Genomic DNA, 25,998 nt, shown 5'->3' on the forward strand with positions numbered 1-25,998 from the left:
GTAAAATAATTTCCTAAGATAACTGAGCTGACTTTCTCTTTAGAACTGCTTTAGTCTCCATCGACTACAGAGAAGTGCTAGCCAGGACTAAGTCTAGATGCCTTACAGCTGAGATTAGGTCAGATGAATCCCACCTGGCTGCTGGTTTTGTCTCCTAAGTCTCCTGTACTTAGGAACTTAATTACCTTATTAGTTATAATCACAAAACTATGATTAAAGCCAATAAAAGATGAACATAAACAAGGGATTGAACAGTACAACCACAGAGGAACCCTTGGCTCTAGGCAACAGTGTGATTGGAAAAATGAATCCTTCTATATCGTCTCCTGCTACAAGGGATACTTGTAATTCACATTTCCTCTTGTCTGGACACTCAACTGCAGCTTATTAATGCTAATGACCATGGCAGCAAATGAACTATTTTCACATGATGGAAGTACCTGCAAACTCTCCTGGCTATTGTTTCAAAATAAAGCTTTCTTTTTGGCTAAAAGGGCAGTCAAAGTACCTTTTATCAGCTAGATTGCCTGTTTAACTCTTGTCATCTCATCATTTGTCATCTCCACAGTGATTCTCACATCAGTGGAGCTGGGCTGAATGTCTGGGTTATGTATGGAAGTTGCTCTATAGCAGAACAATTTAAGTTGGCTTGTTTCAGAATGTGCTTTGCAAGACTGCACGTTTCCCTCAGCCTCTCCACTCAGCCAAGAGGATAACAGCCTAGTTGTTACATGACACAAGTTTTGCATGTCCATAAATCATATGTATTCTTCCTCATCAAACAGGACGCCTTGGATTGTGATAATTGCATCTGGGTTTCTCTGTTTTGCCAATATGTGTTTCAGCTGATTTATGGCACTTGCACTCAGTGTATGATCTCCAAATATCTGGAAAAGAAGCTAGATACTTTTGCCTTTAACTCACAAATGTCAGTCCCTGTGCTTTGAGGGTATGAGTGATTATTAATGTTCTCTTAAGATGGCTTTCTTGACAAAACTCACACTGGCTAAAATCACAATACAAATAATATGTTTGTGTTTCCCAGCCTCTGTCTCTGAAACAGTCTCTTTCACAATTGTTAGCAGTGCCCAAATACCCCATCTTGCTCATTGGAAAAGGATAAGCATGACATTTCTCTTGCAAAATGTACTTACCACACTAAGTAACTTTTCTGTTTGGTTCTATAAAGTTGTATTTAAAAAAAAACACAACCTTTATGTACTAATAATTTCCCGTGGGGTCTGTCAATAATCATAAGCACCCTTAGAATCAGTCCCTGTGCTTCACAGAACGCTCTGGAAATCGTGAATCTCCAGGCACTTGCAGATTTCATGCACTGGCCACGTGCAGAATACACTGATGTGCACAGTGATCATGGCTTCACTAGACATGCTAACCCTCTGTCTCATGCCTTGCCACACACTGAAATCCCAGCTACTTCTCTGACACACATGAGCAAGCTTCACAGCAAATGAAAAGCTTAAATTCCTCTAATCTGTATCTTTTTCATATACACAGACTAAAACATTGCAAATTTTAGCTTCATTACATGACATGTAGATGATTGCAGATGATCATCACTGTAACGGTCTTTTCACTGGCATCAGCACTTGCAGAACCTCACAAGCACCATAAAGTTATCCTCCAGACACTTCAGAAAGGATTGTCCTGTCCCGTTTACTGCTATAGTTCAACTCAACATTCATTTTAGCAGCACATTTCTGCTAGGTGTGCTTTCATTTAGGTGTTGAAGGAAACTATTAATCATTTCACATGCTGAGATTTTTCCGGGAGTCTGTATATTACTTTTGAATCTAGGAATAAGTGTTACACACTTATGATGTGTCCCAAGAGGTCTATCATCTCTGACACAGCAGACACCTTGCTCTGTTACTGCTTTTTAGGCTCACTAACTGAAAATTGACTGTTAATCAATTAATTTGAGTGCAATTTATTTTTTATTGTTATTGTTTGTAAATCTGTTCAGTTCTGTGTAAGACAGAAATACAAAGGCAGCCCAGTCCCCAGAAAACTTATTGTCGAAGAGATAAAGTGTACTCATAACCACTCAGAACTAGGTACTTAATGCAGCCAGCTACCTCTGCTCAATTCCTTCTCTTCATTGAGACCCTCAAGCATTAGGCACCAAAATTACATGCCTAAGTTGAAGCCTACCTATATGTCTGAAAAGATGTAGTGGAATATCTGAAGGAATAACACTTTATATGTATTTTTTTACTTCATAGCCTGTTGTTTGGTTTTGTTTGTGGGTTTTTTTTTCTTTTCTGTTTTTATTCTTTTCTTTATCTTTTGTGAGCTTTAAATACAGATTTAAATCAAGAGAGAATTGAGGCCACATGTTAAGCTGTCATTCACATGCCTTCCTGCTATGTTCTGCATTAGTGTCATTGTTTTTCTTTGGCATTATTTCTGTGCAGTGATAATAGCAATTCTGTGGCAACAGAATTATCCTGAAAGTGTGATATTTACTGTTATCTTGGCTTTGCCTGAGCAGAGAAATTTATTTGCTATGAAACATGTGTGGTATTTTTGAGGGGAAAACAATTAGTTACTAAGCAGCCTTAAAAGGATGCCATTGTGGGTAGATGCGATTGCCATTGCAATTAGCTTATTTAGTTATTTCAGTGGAGTGTCCTTTACCTCATTAGTAAATAGGCATGCACCAAAAGCATTAGACTAAGATTTTTGTGTATATCTTCTCAGCATGATTTTTGGTCTACCCTTCTGCTGTCATTTTGCTAACTGAGCTTATACTCTGGATTTGGAATCCTTCTTAATGAATTCTTATCAATAAGTTTTAATTAATAATTTAATTAATAGAAACAAACGCCAAAGTGAGTGTTTAAGCATTGGTTTCTTTTCTGGCATCTCAGTATTAAAAATCACAATACTAGTCAGTATATTAGAATACTGGTGAGGCAGAATAATAAACAAAATAGCCTTCTTTCATGCTTACTTCATTATAACAGTGTTTTGGTGGCCAATGAGTTCAGAAATTCGACATGCAATTGCTCCTCTCAGATTAGTAAGGTCTTCAGTGACAGAAGACAAGAAATAAAATATAACTATATTATTAACTCAGGGTAGCTGTAACTTCACTGAATTGCATCGATATCTATTGAGATTCAAACACATGTTCAGCTAGGTCAGGTTGAAAAGATCTAGTAGCACTAAAATTGTTACCTTGACACTGCAGGCAAGGTAAGTCTGAAGTTCACTGGTTTTAGTCCAGAGGTACCTTGAAGGTATGGAGGACCATAGAACTGGAAATGAAAGCCCTCATATTTAAAAATTAATATTAATGTCTTTCCCCCTGGCTGATAGATGTTTTGGATTAACAGGGACACTGGAAAAGAAGACTAAAGCAGGGAAGGGAGAATGGAGATTAAAAATAAGAATGATGTAGTAAAGTGAATAGGAGATAACCTCACCCACAGAACAAGCAAATGGGATCACGCCATGAAACTGTCACATAGAAGTTTTAACAAACAGAAACATGCTTTTTGGCTTTTTTCCACAGGACAAAATTGTGCTGTTCATCTTCACAGTAAATTTTGGATGTCAAAAGCATAGAGTAGCTGAAAAGAGAGTTAGACAAATTTCTGAGTATCCAGAGACAGGTATTACAAATGATGGGCCAAAGGCAAACTGTTTCAGGACATCATGGGACATCCTGATTGTGAGATGCTGGGTGTGTACAGCTGCAGCTTCTTTGAGCATCCACTCCTGGTCACCATCACAAGCAAAACACTGTACAAGAGGGAAACTGTTTTGCAGATTGTTATAGCTCAGACTTAATAGTCTGAAATGTATAACTGAGATCTCCTTAATGATCACAGTCTGTTTCCATCTGACTGACTGCAGTCTTTCGTTAAAAAAAACCCAAACAAATAATAACCTTCACCCCTCCTAAAAAACACAATGTTTTCTGTTTCAGGGAAAGCCTCAAAACAGTTTGAGGGCACTCATCCTGGCAAGGTGAAAGTAGTCTGAAGTCCAGCATCACCTGAGGTTCTGGCCTCTTCTCTTTATCAGTACCATTGTGGTCTGTAGCCATGGCATACATTACAGCTCAGTACCAGATAAGACCCTGTGGTGTAGTAGGGCAGGCAATGAAAGGCAATGAACACTGATTTTCCCTATGTGAACCTACCTGAGAATTAACTCAAAGGATGGTCTCAGCACCATGTGGGCTGGAGCTGGCAGAGGGATGGGCTTCGTTGGCACATGGGAAGTGCAAAATCTAATTTGATGTTATAAGGGAATTAGTACCATATGTATAACATCCATACCCCTGCAAAACATGTGAAGAGAAGGCAGTCAAAACCTCAGCCTTAATTCTTCTGCAGCAGTAATATAGTCACTGCTATTAGCTCCATTTTAAAAGCCATTGCAATGTTTGTGGAATGAATTTGTGTGGTAACAAACTCCATGGTTGTGCTTTATTTTGCATGAGGTCACCACTTTAAGTTTACTATAGGTCTGAAGTGTTTCACCCAGGTTTGAACTTCAGCTTACTAAAATTACAGTGTTAGAGTTCATCTGACTTGTCCCAGAAGTCTTGGTGGGCTATTTTATTTTTTTCCTGATAAAATTTTGGACATGTCATTGTACTGCTTACTGCTGGTCTACTGTTCATGTATATGATTTGGTGGCACTGAAAAGCTCACACCACACATCCAAGCAAAGGATAACCATGAAAATTAACCTGGTGTTGGTTAGCCAGAGAAAACATGGTTTAAATGGTCGGTCTTGGCATGTCTCAAAGGACTTGTGAAATAGATTTGGAGCCAGCCTTCTTCATCAGCTAATCTATGTGTGAGAGCTAAGTAAAGGAACCTGGGGGAAAGGTGAAAAAAAGAGTAAGTAATTAAATATCAGAAAAATGGGAAAATAAAAATTTGATTTATACTATTTTAAAATATTTTTTAATTGTGTGACAAATATATCATGTGTCAGGGGTCAACTAAAAAACTTCTAGTGAAAACTGTATAGGCTAACACAATAAAATGTTGCATGCAGCAGAAAATTCTATGACAACTTGGTACAAATGGTATTCCTTCTCTTTCAGTTAGAGGGCATTTATTACCCACTGTGTCTGGATGCTCAATCAAGACATATGATGGGGTGACAGATTGCTTTCCATCCATTCTCAATGTCTTGTTTAGGTTTTCATTTTACATGGCAGTTCAATGTAGGTGAACACACTGAGCAAGATATAGCTGAAGTTACAGGTAAAGCTTTATCAGCACTTTCCCTACATAAACCATTTCATAAGGTCAGCACAAGTTCTACTTTTCTGTGTCATTCACTCTTGAGCAGTCAGAAAATCACATGCTGTATACATAAAAGGATGTAAACGGAATGATCTTGGAGCCTTGCTGTTTGAAAACACCTGTTAGATTAAGACGTTGCTGATGGTTTCCTTTGCATGGTATCTGTCTAAACATTTAAATCGGTCTCAGTCCCTAGAGTACATTCTGCCCAGCAAGATACTGTCTGGCTAAACATATCACCAGCACCTGTTCTTCCTGAGGCCATGCAAGACCTCCATGAGCAAAGCGGTGCTGATATCCTGTCCTGGGTGATGCAGACATTTCAGAAGGTTACTTCATTAGCCCACACGTACTCTAAAGCTTCATTTATTGCTTGCCTTGTAGCAGGATTCCCAACAGAAATGTTCACATTGTCAGCTGCTAGCTGAAGGACCTGCTTTGCAAGCTCATGCCCTACAGAGAATTTGAAGCTCAAAGGCTGGCACCAGAGAGGTTCCTCTGCTAAGCACATTCCATGGGGACTTCCCATAGCTCATGCAGAGACATGAGGTGGGGACTAAAGGAGAGAAAAAACAAAACAATGTTAATATCAAAGGAGAATAAATGGCTAAACAGATGTAAGGCTTCAGTCAGAGATCATTAATCAACTTTGTTTCAGACCCACAACTAGAATCACATTTTTGTGCATGGACCCATCTCCCTGTGTAGTACAGGAAAAGGCGATGCTGTTTCTGTAAAACATTTTGGATTCCCCTAATGAAGAAGCAAGCAAAAGTTATCTGTGCTCCCCTTCAGAACATCATAATCTAGAATATTTTGATGACAGCATAAGATTTTTGGAGCTGGAGCTAAAAGAGGGAACTTCCCAAGGGAAAAGCGACTATAGTATTTTTCCTCTTTTGTCTGTTTTCCCACTACTAATAGTTAGCACTACTACGAGATTCAAACCAGTACCAGGGGTTTTTTTTCCATATGTTGAGCCAAGAACCTGCAGTTTGAGTACATCTAGGAGACATCCCAAGCAAAGAGGGACAGAGACATTCCACCCTCCTGGGTGCTCCCTCTGAACCATGGTCAATATAAAAGCAAGCAAAGATGCTATTCATCCCATGGTGCTTAACACTCACAGGACAAATCACCTGTGAGAAACAAGATAGTCTTTCATCTCATGACTTTGTGATTACACAAAATGAAGCACAGTGCAAAATTTTATGCTAGAATTTTCTCTCTATATCTGACTGAGTTTATCTCATCCACTGGTCTTTGCAGGCCACACCTGAAGACTTGTAATACTGATTGGTCTTACCAGCTCTTTCTCCTTCTTGAGTATCCCGGGGGTGTTGTCCACCTTAGAGAGCCATGGGGACACACAATTTGTCTGTATGAGAAATATGAGAAAAAACCAAACCTCATAATTCAGTCCTCAACAGCAAATGTATCTGAGAGTGAAAATATTAGCACATCCACCTAATAGTTTCAGCATCTTTGAGCTCAGGTTGAGATCCTGTAAAATATCACCTGCTATAGGCAGCATTAGTCAATTCATTAGTTCGTGTTCTTCTAATGAAAGAGGAAAGAAACTCTTAGTTAAAGCATGTTTGGTATCAGCCTCTGTTGGAAATGGGACTGTGGTCTAGCCATTGATATAAACTATTATGGGACCTCCGGTGTTGCCACAACTACAAAAGAAGCAAATCAGCTGAAATCAAAGAAATGATTGATGGTCACACTCGACCCCACACAAAAATGAGTCCTACAGATTTGTAATCAAGAGGTGTGGATTTTCACCTAGGTTTTTCCTTTGTTTCCTGTACACGTTTTGTCTCTTCTGTGGTCTTAAAGCTGCTGTGGTTTGAATTATAATGTTTCATAAAGGGTTGTGCTACAAAGCAAAGTATTTGCTGTTACGCCTACTATTTTTAAAGGGCCTACTAAGAGAATATATATATAATTTTTTACATTTTTTTTAACATGAAAGTAAAAGGTTGTACTCGATTCCTTGTGACATTTTGGACAGAGCTATTTTTATATTCACCTTTATTATCGGACATCTTCAGCCCTTTCATGACCACAAATAGTAAGGACTGACCTGTGAAACATAGCGTATATCTCAGAGGGTCTGCAATCTGAAAATCATTACCTACAGATTAAAAAAAAGAAAGTAGAAGCATATGGACAGCTTGGGCCCCCTATTCCCTTCTGTGAGATCTAAGCAACTGATACACTACCCCATGAAAGAACAGAATGTTTGGACACCTGTGCCAGGCAAGGACTCGTCCAAGATGTTTCATAACCATGCTTATTTATGGAATCAGAATAGGATGCCAAGTCAGGTGGTAAAATAAGAGATGGTGCTTAAGTCATAGTAATATTACCCAGCAAGGGGGCAAGGGAAAGCAGTGCTTTGTGAAGTGGAGAGTAGGGGTGAGAGGGAGGAGAAAATTGCAGAGAGAGAGATTAGATCCCACAAATAGCCAGAGGAGTCAGAAAGGAGAGGGATGTGGTAGAAGAAAAATGGAAGATTTTTCTGAAAGTCAGGGGTAAAGGAAATAAACTCAACACCATAAAAACGGCTTACAGGATCCCAGTCTCTGAAAGAGGCACCAGCAGTAAGAGAAAACAGTCAAACAGTGTTAACCTCCCCAAGCATGGATGGGTGCCACAAGACTGAAAGCAAAAGAAAACACTAACCTGGACTTCACAAAAATGATGAGGTATCCTATCTGCTCCCTGGCTTTCAGGGGATGTTATTCAAAGGTAGGAGAGAGGAAGCACCTGGGCACCTGGTTGACTTAAGCCATGGAATGTCATTTGCACAGGAAAAAGTCACTAGAGAGGTAAACCACCAGAGTAATGAATGACGAGTAAACGAGAAGCTGAAATAAGAGAGGAGCAAACTTGAAATGGTTGATAGGGATGCTTTCAAACTCAGCCGGCCACCTCATATATTCTCCACAAAACTTTCAGTTTCCCCCCTTGAGTCCTTCCCATTCAGTCTTTGTTTGACATTCTTACCAATCTACATTTCCTAACAGCTTTTCCAACTCCCATTCGCTTTCCTGATATCGTTGCCAAATCCAAGCAATATCTTTCACTTGTTCCCTTCCCCACATCACATACCAGAACATAACTTTCACAACCTGAGGGTGCCAGCTCTGTGCCGTGCATTAAAATGACATTAAGCACTATGTGGATCAACGGAAGCTAGAATATTTTTTTGATGGGGTGAGGGCAGAGGGATGGGAGAGGAGGAAGAGGCCTTGTATGTGACCCTTCTTTAGCAGAACATCCTATAAGAAACATACGATAATGTAATCATCACAGATATTTGACAAATGCTACTCAGTTCATTTTTTCCTTCCTGATGACATATCCCAGGCTTTACACTGAGCTTCCCAAAGACAGATTGTGCATACAGCAAATATCTAGAGGAATGCAAAAGCAAAAAACCAGAAACACTACATTTGGGAGAGATTCCTTCACACTGGCTTCTTCAGCAAGATCTGCAAATGAAGTTATTAAGATGGTTAATGCAAGCCAAGGTTATCTAAAGGAAGCAAATATTTTATCATGAATAGTAGCATTGTTTAGTTTTAGCATTTAAATCACCATTCACACAGTGGCTATGTCCTGCTTCTTTGGTAGTATTATTTACCCTTCATTTATTTGACTGTGAAAATGCAGAGGAAAGCCTTTCAGTTAAAAAAAGGTAGTGAAAATTAGAGAAAGAATTTATTGAGAATGATGTCAGGTTGTTTATGATTTATATCATATGAGCTGTAGCAAAAAGTGCTTTTAAGAAAGAAAAGCCTAGAAACTTGTCCTAGAATTTGCATATCTAAAAATAATCAGAGCAATCTTCAAGAAAAAAAAATAGGAAATGCTTACTACAGATGATTATTTTAATTATATTACATTTTAACAGTGTACTTAGCAGAAAATAAGGTATAGTTGGAAACATAATTTTCATTTTCTGGGTTTCGAAAATACATAGTTTTGGAGACAATAGAAATGCCTGAAGAATCTTGATTTTTCCTTAAAAAAGTGTTCTGAAATTATTTTTCTCTGCTTCCTATTACAGAGCTTTTATTGAATGCAAGGCAGTATCAAAATGGGAAAAGCCCTTTTCCATGTTTTCATATTGTTTACAAACTAGCAGAAATGGAAAGCAAAGAATTATAGCGAGGGCATGTAAGAAAGGATAAAGCAAGAATGAGATTTTTAAGAATTTCATCAGAAAAAATAGTCTTTCCTATAAGAAAAATATGTTTTTAAAAAAACCAAAACACCTTATTCACTTTATCAAAATAATCTTCCTTCCTGACCAGATTTTCTTGTTACTTCCAGTATATTTAAATTGTCTCACTTGGCAGCAAAGGACCTAATAGGACCATACCCTTTAAAGCTCAGATAACAGCTGATCCATCTTGAGTTGAATCTCCTTGGACGATGCTCAGAGTGAGACCAAGGCTTCATGTTCCCCCAGTTCGCTACCCATGCTGAGGAGGTCACAATTTGACTCCTGGACTTTCAAGCAGGAAAGAATTTACAGTCTCTCTTTAAGATGTTTTACTTCTCACAGATTTTAATTTCTTATCCCTGCTTAGCAGTGTATCAGTTTTATGTTTGGACACCAAAATGCCAGATGAAAAGAAGGATATTCAGCAAGTCCTTGTGTTTATTTGACATTCCAGAATGAATACACATTGTGTGGACAAAAGCAATGTTTTACAAGTTTTCACATCGCATTCTGAGAAGAGTGTTTTCTTTATAATCTATGTATCTTTATATAGGCTGTAGGCCAGGTTAAGCAGTGTGATGCAAAGGCTGGGCAGAGGGCTTTTATTCACAAAGGAACACTTACTTCATTTCATCTTACATGGCTATCTGTACCGCCAGGCTCATGCTGAGGGATGTTTTACACACATCACACAGTGTGTACTGTGCTCCTGTATTGCTCCTAGACTTTTATCCCATTTGTGCAAACTAGGAGGTGGGACCAGCAAATCTAACCATCAACAGTGATGATGGGGCGGAGGACAGCTTTTGAAAGAGAGCCTACAATTTCAGCTGTTGGACATATCTTGCCATCATCATTGCCAAACACCATTTCTCTAGTTTCACAATGTCATGCCCTGAAAGAGATCCCTTGGAAAGTGGTAGCCGAGCAGACCACTCTGAAGGGATAATATAGTGATGCTAACAGCCATAACATGGCATAGTGCCATGCTCTCTCTTAGAAATGTGCAGTGAGAAATGGCCTGTAGTTCCATGGCAATATATTATCTGCCTGAGAAGCAAATGTTGCAAACCCTAGAAATTCAACCCTGATCCATCAGTAACACAGATATTTTAGCAGAAAGATGGTTACTGGCAGAGGACTGGCAGCAACATTTAGCAGAAAAAGGGTTACTGGTAGAAATCACAATATCCTTAATGTATTGCTCAATCAAAACTTCTTTTGTAATTCTTCAGCTTTCTCATTTGCGGCCAGAGAAGGGGGAGATGTTTCTGACAGCTCCCAGCCATTAGAAAAATCATGTTCAACACCTTGTTGACCTTTTCACTTCTTGGGTAAATCTGAGCTAAAAGTTCAGTATATATAATTGAAATCCAGTATGTATAATTAAAGACGCAAGGGTCTTCAACAAAGCTAAAGCAGATTTGCAGAATTTGGGTTTAGCATTTTGATCTAAAACTTACCCAGTGTATTGGTAGTTCAGCAAGTATCTAAACTCTTAGTGTTTCCTCCTCTGGTCTGTAGATGTTTAATGCTGCGTTTCTATACATGCCCCATGCAGCTGGCTTAGGTATGCCTCTCCTGTATACCTCTGGCAGACCAGTAGACTATTGCATTGGCACCCAGACCCTCAGGGATATAAAACTTGTTCCCAGAGTATGTCTCATCTGTATACTGATTGGCTTGAACTCCACATAAAACACAATAAGGTCACTTTTTTTTCGAAAAATTGCAGTCAGAGGTTGCTCCTCCACTTTTGAGATGCAACATCCCAGTAGCTAGAGCTGCCACTCAGGCTGCAGGACACACCAGGTCCTTGCAAATCCTGGCTAAGCCCAGTGATGGCAGGCATCATCTCACCTGCTCAAATTGAATCATGGGGCAAAACCAAATGCTACATGCATGACCCCATAAAAAGAGACAAGACAAAATGGAGCACAATTCAAAGGTTTAGTGGCTAAGGTATTGACATGGCTAAGGGATAAAAAGGATTTTGTTCTTTGTTTCTAGATATTCTTTCAAAGACACATGGAAGAATGTGTGTAATTACACATAATTATACATAATTGTCATTTGGATGTAGGGGTTGGAAGGTAAATCCCCCGTTGTCCCCAGTGAAGTAAACACGTTTTCTGTCTCTCTGTGGTTCTCAAGATCCCTTCCACACAGTGGCATGACTCTCACTGAGGGGTGGAAGCCACCTTTGATCCTGCTTCATGTATAACTCGATAGGATAAATGAATCTTCTTAGCAGTATAATACATGGGCTTAAATCATCTTTGACTGAGAAGCACCCGATGCCCTATTTTACCACTTTGTTGGCAACTTCTATGTTATTACATCAAATCTGCAGCAGGCTTTTCTGCGATCGTTGCTGCTGGCAGTGCCTTGGAAACATCATCTAAGGTCAGCAGTCTCTCTGGTGGAACATTTAGCTACCCGCCTCTAAAAAAAGAAGCAGTATTTTAAAATATTCTCTTCAGCATTTTGCGTTGAGTAATTTGACATTTGTACACACACGGATACACAAAGCTTCACAGACCCCTTGCTAGGTATCTAACCTTGCTCAGGCTGGGGATTTTGTGTCTAGGAAGAGCAAATCTAAAAATTAGTTATGGCTGCAGTTAGGACAGCCATCTCTACCCAGCTGCCAAATGAAAGCAATTCATAATCATCTCCCAGGTATGCTGTCATGTTCCAGTTATGCATTTTAAAATGTTTTGCAAGACACAAATGAAGGTTACTAGTGATCTGTTGGTTACTAGTAATCTTCAGAGGTCCACTGCTTTTATTTTTACAGATTTCAGATCATTGCCAAAACATTTGATGTGCTATACTCAAGATAATACCAATGTATGCTTTCTTGCATTGTAGAAAATATTTTTTGCTCTTTTTAGATTCTCACTATGAGATGCAATTAACAAGTGATGCTACAATGTTTTCAAATTGTATATATTAGTTACTGTATATTAACATATAAAAAATGTTTCAAATAAAAGAATCCTAGAAGAATATGTAATTTACATCCAGAGAGATTTTCCAGCAGCATCTATAGATAAAAATAAATTCCTGCTTAATTTAGAAGACATTGGAAAGGCTAAAGATTTGTCTTATTTTCAGTGTCACTTGAAGGAAAATTATCTTCATGCAACTTCCAAGAATGATGTAATAATGTCAACACTGCCTGGCTTCTCAAGTCTGGCACTAACAAGAGACTGTAGGGCATGAGCCTATACAACCATGCAAACCAAGCAGGTTGAACAAACTTTCTATGGCCCATCTCTACTACTAATGAAAACCAAACCAAACGAGCTCCAAACAGGACTCTTTAAATTGAATTATATAGTTTGCTTCCATTCTGCTTCATAAACCCAATCTTAGTACAAAATTTTCCTGTTTCCTGATTAATGTAGTTCCAGATTGCACACAACTTTACAAAAGAGCATCAATTTTATTAAATTATAATGTAAAATGTTTCTCTGTCAACAAGTATATTTATTTTTTCATTTAGGTTCATACATATGCACATATGCACTTTGTGGTTAGATTTCAGGACAGCTACGGAAGAATTCATTCCTGAACACTTAAAAGGAATTCAGTCAATAGCCAAGGGAAGAAAGGCAGAGAGATAATGGGAATTAATAAGCAAAACAGGCTGCAATGAACTGGAACCATGTGGACCTTCAGCCATTTTGCACTTAGTATCTGAAGCAGCGTGTCTAAAATTATCGTCATTGTGATCTAGACTTATCACAGCAGGTGTAATTCAGATACTGTTACAAAGGAATAATGGTGAAATCCTCACACTCACTCCTTTTATAGCCAGGGGGTGCCTTGAAGTCCATAATTCCAAATGACAGGGAGTTCCCCTGACAAAGAAGATAGTTTTAAGGACATGTTTCAAACACCAGTTTCAAACCTTGGCTCCAGTTTACTTGGATTTATCTGTGTGTCTGAGGTTTATGCATTGAAAAACACTTTGCACTACTGACAACCTAGCAATAGAAAAAGTTTTTTATTGTACTGGAAGACAGTAATACCAGAACTGGGTTTCATTAAATTAATTGATTGTTCCCAATTCTTTATATATATATATATATATATTTGGGGTTTCACTAGGAACAGTAAAGCCTGTGGATATTTTTTTTTTTTTTGTAAACACATCAACTTTCTGCAACAATGCTCAAAATGAAGAAGCACAGGCAAAAAAAAAATCTATTTATTGTGAGAAAATGTAAGAGATGAGAATTTTATGGCTGCACACATAGCACTTGTGCTTCTTACTAAGAAAACCAAACCCCACCAAATTAAAATCATATAAACTGCAAAATTATGACCCTTCACAACAGAACTTTGGAGAACTTTGGCATTTTTATAGAGGACAGCAATATACAATGAACCTAATGCAAGTAGAGACCATCATAACATGCCCATAGACATTATAACTTTCATTGCTACTTAGCACTGATGTAGTTCTCCTTGTACTGCTTTCACTAGTGAGACCAACAACAACCATTTCTTAAACCCTACCTCAAGTACATATACTAAAAATATATATCTTATGAATCACTTTGTGCTTAATTTTCTGAGCTCTGCTAACTAAGGTATAGGAAAGAGATATTACTGGTGAAACCTGGGCAGAGGAAGTTAATATATGATTCTTCATTTTTATAAATAGAAAAATATCTACCTTGGCTCCATCCAAGGTTTGAATTCATATGTAATCTAGTTTGAATCAGCGCTGGAAACCAGTGATGAGTGGTGTTTCTCAGGGGTCAGTATCAGAACCTGTGCTGTTTCACAACTTTGTCAGCAACACGGACAGTGGAATCGAGTGCACCCTCAGCAAGTTTGCTGATGGTACCAACCTGAGTGGTGCAGTCAACACACCGGAGGGAAGGGTTGCTACCCAGAGGGACCTTGATAGGCTTGAGAGGTGAGCTCATGTGAACCTCATGAAGTTCCACAAGGGCAAGTGCAAGCTCCTGCACCTGGGTCAGGGCAATCCCAAGCACAAACACAGGCTGGGTTGAGAATAGATTGAGAGCAGCACTGAGGAGAAAGTCTTGGTGATGTTGGTGGATGAGAAGCTCAATATGAGCCGACAATATGCGCTTGCAGCCCAGAAAGCCAATTATGTCCTTACCAAAAGAAGTGTAGCCAGCAGGTCAAGGGAGGTGATTCTCCCCCTCTACTGTGCTCTCGTGAGTCCCCACCTGGAGTACTGTGTCCAGTTCCAGGGCCCCCAGCATCAGAAGGACATGGACCTCTTGGAGAAAGTCCATAGGAGGGCCACAAAGATGATCAGAGGCTGGAACACTTCTCCTGTGAAGACAGGATGAGAGTCAGGGTTTCTCAGCCTGGAGAAGTCTCCAGGGAGACCTCATAACAGCCTTTCAGTACCTAAAGGGGGCCTGCAAGACAGCTGGAGAGGGACTTTTTACAAGGGCACGTAGTAACTGGACAAGGGGGAATGGCTTTAAACTGAAAGAAGGTAAATTTAGATCAGATATTAGGACAACATTCTTCACTGTGAAGGTGATGAGGCACTGGCACAGGTTGCCCAGAGAAGCTGTGGATGCCCCATCCCTGGCAGTGTTCAGGGCCAGGTTGGATGGAGCTTTGAGCAACCTGGTCTAGTGGAAGGTGTCCCTGTTCATGGCAGGGAGTCAGGAACTAGGTGATCTTTAAGTTCCCTTCCAACCCAAACCATTCTATGATTCTGAAACTTCTGCTGTCACAAGAGTTTCACTCTTTCTGTCTGAAAGTTTGTAAGACCAATTCTGCCTAAAATGAAGAAAAAGTCAGACCCGCCCATCTGTGAGCTTGCTTTTGTCTAACAGCCTAAAATCTAACCTCTTTCCACAATGAAAGACAGGTTTAGATACCTTCTACAACCTCAGCTGGAAAATATTTCAATCCATTTCAGTAGATCTTGCAGAGATTTAATTGTTGTAATTTCCTTGAGACATTAGATATAAGTACATGTAATTGTTGAAATTATTTTGTGTCTTTAAAATGTGACTATCATAATTAGGTAGAGACTGGTAACATTCATCTCTGTGTAGCTAAGCGACAGAAGCTGTACTGGAACAGTGATTTTCAGTTTATGACCTGTAGATGCTGTGAGGTCCACAAACTACTTCAAAAGCACCTGTGAAAGGTAGAAACTAAATGCTAGGGGCTTAAGTTCAGTAACTGAGGACTCATACCTTTAAGAGGAAATTTTCTAAGTCCACCAGTCAAAAAGAATGAAAACTACTGTCCCAAAATATTTCTGTGCCAGTCCACCCCATGAGGGTTAATGGCGTACACAGGAGTTCTGCTAAATGTCACAGTAGTTACTATGCTCTAATCCTGATCCCCAACCTACTGTAGCTGCTGTAAAATATATAGTAATAATTTCCTGAGGCAGGGTAATGTATAAGGAATGTCAGACCAGGCTCTGGACATATTTGCCTTAGCTCTGTTTTATTAAAGTGAAACTTTTATTAAGGCATGTGGTGAATTGAGCAATCTGCATGATTCATGCAGTTATAAACCTATTGCTACACTCACAATAAATCAATGAGCCATTGTTGTATGTTCACTGTACAGTAGATTAAATAATAAGGGGGAAAATCAATGTGGAAGTATTATTCAGCCATATGAAAGTATTAAAAGTGTACTCTAAATGTATTAAAAGCACCAAATTGTAGTTGAGCTAAGATTTATTCCATAAACAAGTTTTCTTGTATGCAGTGTATTTATTTACTCATGGTCTATATAAGAGTCAATATAATTAGGCAGGTTAAATTATGTCTTTCACTGAGTTATTTCTGATTGGAACATATTCTTATGATTCACACAGTAAAACTATGGGCCAAGGCTCCAGCCTGACCTCTGCATACCCTCAGATCTACTGCTTAGAAGGAAACCTGAGAAGGAACTACTCCTTCAGGACTACAGCTGTCATAGGAAGATGCCGATTCATCACTCCATTGATGCCAGAGTTGCAAAGGGTCATTTTGGGTTGGGGCTAAAAGAAATGGTTGTGGTTTCTCTGCACATATCCACATAACTCTGGTTTTCACTCAGTTTTCTCTGAATTCTCATCTCCTTTGGGCACAGCAAGCTTGTGGAAGACATTAAGGGGGTACGTGAGAGCTCCTTTTTCACAAAACGAGGGAGGAAATGGGTGAAAGACTTTTACCAGCTCCTGGATGGAACTGTGCTCGATATTGCTTCAAAGCGACCATATAGAAGTCAATTCTGTCCATAAATGTCTCTGCAATATAAAGAAAGAGTTGAGTAACAGAATGTGTTAAGCTTTAGAATTTGCACATAAATGACATTTTTTCATAGTAAGAAGCAAAGTATGTGTTTCAGTCATAAACTTATGGGTTTTTTTCTCTAATATACCCACTCTTTCAGTGGTTTATTTAGATTATTTGAAAACTTCTTCAAATTCAATCAGAATAATTACAGTTGCAGCTCATTCCCTTATATTTCCAATGAGTACCATGAGAAGCTTATATCTTTGCTGTTTAAAAATGCAATGCTGAAATGTATTACATTTTCTCCAAAATTACAGGTTTAATCAATGTAATGCAAATTCATTTTCTCTATTTTTCACACAAACTGTCTCTGTTACTGTTGCTAAGCCATTGCAAAGGTTGAATAGATTTCTGATCTGACCTCAGGGACAATCACTTACCTTCAAGAAGTGGAAAGATCTGTGCATCCAAGGGACTAACAGCTGACTACATGACAACCACAGCTCTCCAAAATCATTCTGAATAGCTGTTTAAAAATATACAAACCATATACTTGATAATCCCCTTAAGGATAAATAGTCCAGATACAAACAGGAGAAATGAGACTTGTGTCCAATTTTTCATGCTCTATCATGTCAAACAGCCATTCCCAGAGTATGTTTCTTGATTGTAAAGTAGACCAATCACAGACTCTCCTCTGACGTTTGACTAATTGGGAGCAGCCTGACAACATGTAATTTTTTTTCATCTCTCAGGAAAAGCAGAAAGTCAAATGCAACATATGCAGTGCATTTCATCATGTAGATTTTGTGATTTTTCTTGGCAGGACTTTGGATCCACAGATCAATTAATGCTTAACTAGCATTCGTCTGTCTTTCTTATTTGTGGCTGTAAGAATAAGGACAATGTTTTTGATATATGTGATGTGATGTGCTCTCAAAATCCAGTTCTGAAATAGAGTTCCGAGTCAGTTTTATTTAACAACCAAGTGACTCCACATACCAGAGGGAATCCAATATAGGCTGACTTGCTCTCTGCAACTTAAAAGACTATTGTAGACATTCCTCATCACCAGTTCCAGTCACAAGTCAAAATACTGTATTCTGGTACACAACAGCCTCCATGTCTTCATCCTACAGGTTAAAAAAAAGGTCAAATAAAATTGCAAACATTTTAAGGATTTCCTCCTGTGGGAATGCTTCAGCAGCTCATGCAACCTCCTTTCATTTAGCCTAGCCTAAGCTGTCTTCTTCACCATGCAATCGGGCAGGAACAGCTTAAATGCTAAGAAAGGGAATTTGAACTGCCAGCACCTCCAGACCTATGCAGGACCCTGAAGCCTTGTCTTCAAGATGGAATTATTAGCTATGATGTGTTGGACCAAGTAGGCAGAGAACAACTGGACGACTTTTACCTTCAGTCTTTGTCTAAGTTAGTAGACTGGTGACATTTTCAAAGTCAAGTTTAAGATTTTTCAGCATATACAGAGTGATACTTGACCACAGAATGTATGTCATTTACATTGATTAAAGCTGTAAAGATTACTCCCACTCAGTTTTCAGGATATAAAGCTGAGCTTGTAAATTCTGTTAATTCTGACAGATTTATGATTTTTTAGCACTATCTTTCTCCGTCACTCAGATAATTCCTGGAGAAGAGAGGAAAAAAAGTCTATCTTTTCTGTTCAAATATGTTAATTACTAGGGAGACACAAATCTGAGTCTGCACTGACACTCCAGCTCTGCAGACATGAGAATTGGCATCAGTCTTTTCACAGTTAACTAAAATTAGTGATGGACCTGAACCAAAAGCCATTATATCAATACACTCCATTTGTAAAACCATGATTCCACCCATAAACACTTCAAACATTCATATTTTGGGGAAAAAGTTCTCATTTTATTGATTAGCAAGTGATTGATATGCCGTAAGCTTTCAGTGACCGTCAGTCTTTTCAATACCTAAACCACTTCTTAAAGTGGAACTTAGGCTCGTAATTTATTTGGATGGTTTTGAAACGTGCCTTTGGGCCTACTGTCAATTAGACCTTTTAGTTGGGTCTTGGCAAAAATCAGAAGCTGTAAAATTCCACAAAAATGTGAAAGTTTCCTCCTAGGAACTGTGGGAACAAAGTATGGAAAGGCATTTCTGATAAAAACCCATACTGGACACTTAACGGATGAAGCAAAAGAAAGACAAAAGGGGGAAATGTCTGAAGCAAGAATGGGAACAACCACTAATTATTCAGAGAGAGCAGTTTTCAAGTTTTTATACCTGTGATGTTAGCATCTTATTGCACAAAGACCTGCTTTTCTCACACCTCCAGCGGAGAACAATGTGGAAGCACAGAGGCTAGCTCTGAGTAAGCAGCACTGGAATGAGAAACAGTGTGGTGGTCTCAGCACAGACTTGTACCCAATGCAATAAGGTCTATTAAGGAGCCACAGCACGCACTCATTACTGGTCCTTTCAATACGCCACACTGTTTCTCTTCTGCTGCGCTGGGGAAAAGGGCTAATATTTGGAACACCAGTACATCATGCCCTGTAGATGTTCCAGCTCATTCTGTGTTATTGCAAGAATCCCTATATACTGCTCCATCACACAGCATGTATGTGCTGGAGCTGCTTTAATTTAGAGGGTAAATGCAATTTTGAGACATGAAATACACATCCAGAAATATTCACGCTGTTGCTCAAGATGAAATAACCAGTCAGTTGTCAGAGCATGTGCAGAATTTGTCTCTGACTCCCTGAATAGTGGCTTCTCTGTTAAATCAGAAGAATTGTTATGTATTCATACTATCCCTTTATTTGACTGATTAGGAACTGTACAAACAGGTTTAATTTCAATACAACAAACACTAAGCAGATTCAAATGAATAAAAGAAAGCCAAAATAAGTAATCATAACTGTTGTTGAAACTTTCACCTACACAGGCTTGAGCTTAAAACCTGGTTGCCTTGGTTCACAAGAGCTTATGAAACTCATCCCCTGTTTGCAAGGACTTATTCCTTTTTAACCTAAACCACCAGATTTTATCTGGTTGGGGGTCAAACCACTGCATTTTCCCTGGCTAGCACCTGAAATTATAACTCAGCATAGACTTGCTTCATCCAGCCTCAAATCTTCAGAGCTGTGAACTCTGACAAACCCTTTAGAGAACCTGATGTGAGTTTCAGATTTGTAATGAAACTCAAGCCGGGGTGGGTTTTGGGTTTCATTACAAAAGTTTTGCACAGCTGCACTAAAAACTCAAACCAGGTTTCATAAAAGTACCTGTTGTATTTAAGCCAGGGAGTCGCACTGGGAACTATATTTAATAAGTAAGAAGTTGTAGGAGTGCTGATGTAACTGTGTAAAAATGGTTTTTAAAATACAGGAGATTTGACATGGAAATCCCTTTTAAAAGCAGTGGAATACTTGATCCAGGACTGTTGTCCCTCTAAACCCAGCACATTACTACACCCAGTGCAGTGCCACTTCTGAGAGGAAGTACTGCAGACCCTACAAAACTTAGCTCTTAAATACTTATTATTCTGCAATTCCTAACTCTCACAAAAGAAAAAAAAAAGGGGGATAACTTTTAGCAACTGTGGTGGCTGGACTGCTTCCCCTGTCACAATCACTTGCAATGCTGCCATGGAGGGGACAATCTTACAGCTTTAGTCTGGACCACGATAACATTCTTTTGAACTGTGTAGCTACTTGATTACATAGGGCAGATTCTTACAAGAAAATCCAGATGCAGTCCAATTACCTAACTTAATTCTGGTTGAAATAGTTTCTACCCTCTGCAGGCCAACCAAATTCCTTTCATTTCCGAGACTGTTGCCCATTCCTGCTGAGATGTTCCTAGAAGATGCTGTGTGATCTTCAGTCCAGCTCTTCACATGAAGCTCTGAGAGGAGAAAGCAGTGAGTCTATTCTGTGTGTGCATCATATTAAACATAACAGAATGCTAGTCTATGGCTGGGACTCTTGGCCAGTGACCATAAGTTTTTCAGAATAGTAATGACAATGGCAGTAAGTATCAGTTGTAGTAAATCAAAAGACTGTTCTGAGCTTGAAAGAAGCCAATAGGGCTCTGGTCCATCAAGGTGTTTAATACACACTTGCTTTAAGCTTATGGGTAGGCCAATTCATTTAATTAAAATTGAGCACGTTTCGACTGCTTTACAAGTTGCAGTTGAAAAAGGTGGAAAAGAGGAAGCTGTTATCCTGAATCCAGGAGGTGAGAGAACGCATATGGCAAGATCCAGACTCTGACAATGATCTAAGTCCACTTCCAAGTGGAGAAAGAAAAAATTTAATTGAATGCCACAGGAGAGACTAAGCTGTTGGGAGATTCAAGTACAGATTAAAACGATCCAGGAGAAGTAAAGTGAAGCTGAAGGCAGCAGTGGCATGTTTGGACTGGGGAAATAGGAATCCTTAAAGAATCTGAGTGAAGGCAATTAACAGATGGAAGACAGCAGCAATTTCAAAACACAGAATGAGCAAAAAATTAACATTCTTAAGTTAGGAATCTCAAAAGTAACCTGGACAGTATTATTTAAAAAAAAAAAAAAAAAGAAGAAGAAAAAAAACCACCTGTTGCTGATTCTTCACCAGCTGACACAGACTTAAATTTCAACTCTCTGCATGCTTCATATAGCTAAAGAACAAGACATTTTGGGATCATTCAACACTGACAGTTTTCTCAGTGGATCAGCACAAATATTCAACACAACTGTTTCTGCAATTGTGCGACACTGAGAAAATCCAGTATTTAATGACTCTCTGATGAATACCTACACCTCTGAAGTGGTATGGTGATGTCGTTGTCTAATGTTATTATACTGGGCAATAACATAAAATATGTCAGAATACTGGCTAGGTCAACACCTGCTCAGCATTTTTTTCCCACTAACACCATCTGTAATTATTAATCCGGATGTGTTTTGTTAACTTTTACATTTATTTTAAAAACAAATTATTTTAAATTTGATTTTAAATAAGCATCTGACCAAGTCAACTGCCAAAACACTGACATGACACAAGGTTAAATCACATGATTTACACATTATTTTGTTTTTAAAGTATGGCAATAGCATGATGTTTGTAAGAAATTATTCCTGCTCACTTACTACAGTTTTGGGAATGGAGATGTATTTCTGTTTTAATATTTTATATGTTCTTCAGAGATGAGAATTTATACTTTCGAATCACCAAGTATGTCTCCTTATGTGATTCCCATTCTCAAATAGCTTCATCCTGGAATAAATAATAAACAAACCTATAAAGAGCAAATAAGAATTTGGATGAGAATCCACCTCCATTCATGGATATTAAAATTTATGGCTGTGCAAATGGCTGTCATTCATTATATATACAAGTTTATTATTTAGTTAGCTCTGCCTCTGTTACACAGGAATTCTTGAAACACATTTCTGCTGTAAACTTACTATGTTATATTACAAGTATTTAGAACACATATATATGTATGTATATGCACACATATGTATTTGTACAGAATACCACACTAGCAGAAGGTCTCAGGCCAGATTATGTGCAGATTCACAACTTCTACAGTCAATACTTACAGTGTTAGCATGGATTTTGTGACCTCTTCCTCTTGTGTTCATCTGTAGATGAGTTTAGACTTTGTTATGTCACCCGAAGTTTCTTTTGAATACGAGATTCTCAGCTGATGAGAGAATTGAGAGTCCAGACATTCTTTCATTTAGACCACAGCACTAGCTTTTGAGATGAGATGCATTGAATTAACATAAGCAACTCCTTTAAACACGAAGTGTGGGCTCTGTGTTGAAAGGCAGGAATTGTACCTGCTAAGATATAGAGCTCTCCCTGCTTTTCACCACTTTACAGAGAAAAAGCCTTAACAGAGGCACAGGGTTTTTCACTTAGGATCTTATGACTGCCTTCCCCTTTGTACAGGTTAATTAGAAGTGGAGGAGGAGTCAAACAGCACTAGTTTCCATCTGTTCTGCAGCTGCCACAGCTGAGGCTAGAGGTGCTGATTTTTTTCAGGTGTCAACAGTAGGTGCGCTGGTTGGGAAGTGCTATGTTGCTACTAGTTTTACCATTGTCCTTCTGACTTCAGCCCAGCTCTGCTGAGAAGTTAGAACTGAAGCCACTGAAAGCTCAGGTGTCTGATAGGGTTAATGTGATCTACCAGGTTTCTGGGCATAAACTGAGCTGCACCACATGATCATAGTCAGGTTTTTACTCTTTTTTTTCTGTGCTGAAGTAAGAATTTTACACAAATAATCTCATCCTGTAGTAGAGATCTAAGCTAGGTCAGGCAAATCACTCTAAAACTACCTGTTTCTCTCCAATACAGTAGAAGTAGCCTGAAATGACTAGCTCAAATGTAGACACATATATGCAGACACCAAAAGTTAAGTAACATTACCATTTCCTTCAGCAACTTCCTAAGGCATAGCAATGTGATTTACTTTGTGAGGTTTGATACAATCACTATTATTTGCATTTCAAAAACCTCTAGAAGCCAGGCTTTATTTGTGACAAACCCTGTATAGATAAAGCTTCTTTGTCTTTGCAGATAAAGTCACCCCCCAAGTCTCTGTGTCAAGAAGTAAATCAAAGCAAGTGGTGAACATGAATAGTAGAGGGGGGTCAAGATGGTGACAAGCTGTACAAGATCAAAATATACAAGTGTATGGAAGTGGATGAGATACATCCAACGGTTAATTGTTGCAAAGCCACCATTTACCATTTTTGAAAGATTGTGGAGATCAAAGGAAGTCAGAGATTACTACAAAAGGGCAAATATTATGCCCATCTACAAGAAGGGCAAAAAGGAAGATCTAGGAAATACAGACCAGCCAGTCCCTGAGAAAACTATGGAACAAGTCCTCATGATAGGTATTTCTAGACAGATGAATAGTGCAAGGATATGACTGGGAAAAAAAAAGGACATATTTACCAAGAATAATTCATACTTTATCAATCTCATTCCTTAGATGACAAAAAAACCTACTCAGTAAGCAAGAGGAGAGCTGTGGACATGATCTACTTTGATTTTAGCAAAATGTATAACACATTCACTTACAACATCCTTGTTGACAAACTAGTAAGATATGTACTGGATAGATGAGCCATAAGACAGGTGGAAAACTGTCTAAAATGCTGACCTTGGTGCATGGTAGGTAATGGCTCAGAGTTTAACTGCCATGCTGACCTTGGTGCATGGTAGGTAATGGCTCAGAGTTTAACTGGCAGCCAGTCACAAGCAGAATTCCTCAGAAGTCAATGGCAGAAGTTCAGTCCTATTCAGCATCTATATTAACAGTGTGGATTGCAGAGCTGAAGGATCCCTTACCATTTGCAGATGGTGGGGGAGAGAGGTTTAAGTGCCAGAAGTAAAAAACACCACAGAGGGAGAGCTTGGTGGACTGAAAAATTGTGATAACAAGAACTGCTCGAGGTTTAAAAAAGATAAATGTAAAGTCCTTCACCTGGGGTGGAATAACTCCAACTAGCAGTAGATAAAGGAATCTGACTTGCTCTGATGTAGGTCTGCTGAGAAGGTCGTGGGGTTCCTGATGGTGAGCAAGCTCCACCTGAGCCAGCACTGGGCCCTGGCAGCAGTGAAGTTAACAGCATCACTGGCAAGGGATCAACATGCAGAGATCAAGGGGAGTGATTATGAACTCTGTTCAACCCTTGTTAGGTCACTTTTCAAATGCTGTATCCATTTTGGTCCCTGCAGCGTAAGAGAGAGAGAGAAGAATTGGAGAGGGTCCAGTGGGGGGTTACAAAGACAATTAGAGGACTGGAGAATTTGACATATGACAAAACAGTGAGGGAATTGTGTTTGTTCAGCCTGGAGAAGAGGAAGCTTAAGGGGGATCTAACCACAGCCTCTTAATACCTAAAAGCCAGTTTTAGAGGATGTGAATGTACATCCAAAGGATGCACAGTGACAGGACATAAGAAACACAAGAAAGTGGCTTTAAGGGAAATCCTACATACACAGAAGAGAAATACAGGAAAAAAATCATCATGAGAACAATAAAACTTAGGGTTTATGTTGCTCAAAGAAGTGGTGGAGTCTTTGAAAACATTCAAGTCTTGGTTTCACAGTGCTCTGGATAACCTAACCTAAGGCCCTGCTTTCGACAGAAGTTCAGACCAGATGGTCTCCAGAGGTTGCTTCCAGCCTGAATTTTTCTGTGATACTGCAGCAAAGCTATCTTCCTTGCCCCTAAAACCTGAGCCTATACAATTATAATCTAACCCTAAATTTGTCTCTTCCTCTTAGCATGAATACATGGCTGGGACTCTTTTAACTGCAATCTCCATTGACTACAATGGGAGTGCAAATTTCTAGTGCACATGTAGACATCAGCATGGAGATATCTCAGTGAGTGTCTGTGGAAGAAACACTATGACAAAAGGGACTAAAGAAGGCAGGAACCTCTTAGAACAAATATGTTACAGGAGAAGGTTTTTATTCCCTGATGGCTGCTCGGTTTCACCAGCTGTTGCTATCTTTCCCAGAGAGATATGGAGGTCTCTGCTCTATCATTTATGCCAGGTCTAGATCAATTCTCTGTTTTGCCTTATTATAACAGAGAAAGTGGAAATCCCCACAGGATTCTGGGATTGCATGGAAACCTTAAAAAACTGTACAGAAAGAATAAAGTAATAAACATCTGGGGAACACTAATCACTAAATAACTCACATTTTAACAGGTCAAAATGTGAGACAAGATACTAATAGGAAAGCAAAAAAACCAGTAACAATAATTCAGACAGGTATGATAAGCACTGGAGAAATACTTGATGTTATAAGGAGTATAAGTGATGCAGTTAAATCATTTTGCACTCACATGTAGCTCCATGGTCAAACATATTTCCATTCAGGATCTACAGTACTGTGGGTTAGAGCTGCAGCCATAACTCTAAGGCACCATGTTACTTCTAAATCAAGGTGTAATATGTTACAAAAGGTACCACTTTTCACATGGGACATAAAGCGCAAGGTCCAGAGTTTGAACGTTCATCATTAAAGATTGAATGACACTTTTCATAAAAAGAAAGGTGTCAAATGTAAAGTTCAAGCCAAATTCCAAAATTTGAAATATGGGTGATTTTTAATGGCCTGTTACTCAGGTGTGGTTTGGTCGCTTTTCATCAAACTCCACAGAATAATTCTCCTTTGCCCTCAGAGTAAA

The 25,998-nt window shown here is 38.9% G+C and overlaps 1 long non-coding RNA gene across 2 annotated transcripts in view; it reads left to right on the forward strand.

Annotated features, from left to right (window-relative positions):
- Positions 1-21,343, forward strand: part of LOC308064855 — a 49,081-nt gene extending 27,738 nt beyond the window's left edge. For both annotated transcript variants that reach the window (XR_013928570.1, XR_013928571.1), the window contains exon 4: positions 16,388-21,343. This is a non-coding gene — a long non-coding RNA (uncharacterized lncRNA). The remainder of the gene's footprint in view (positions 1-16,387) is intronic.
- Positions 21,344-25,998: the final 4,655 nt, after the last annotated feature.

Source organism: Falco punctatus (genome assembly GCF_963210335.1).
Source record: "Falco punctatus genome assembly, chromosome: 5".
Taxonomy (NCBI): domain Eukaryota; kingdom Metazoa; phylum Chordata; class Aves; order Falconiformes; family Falconidae; genus Falco; species Falco punctatus.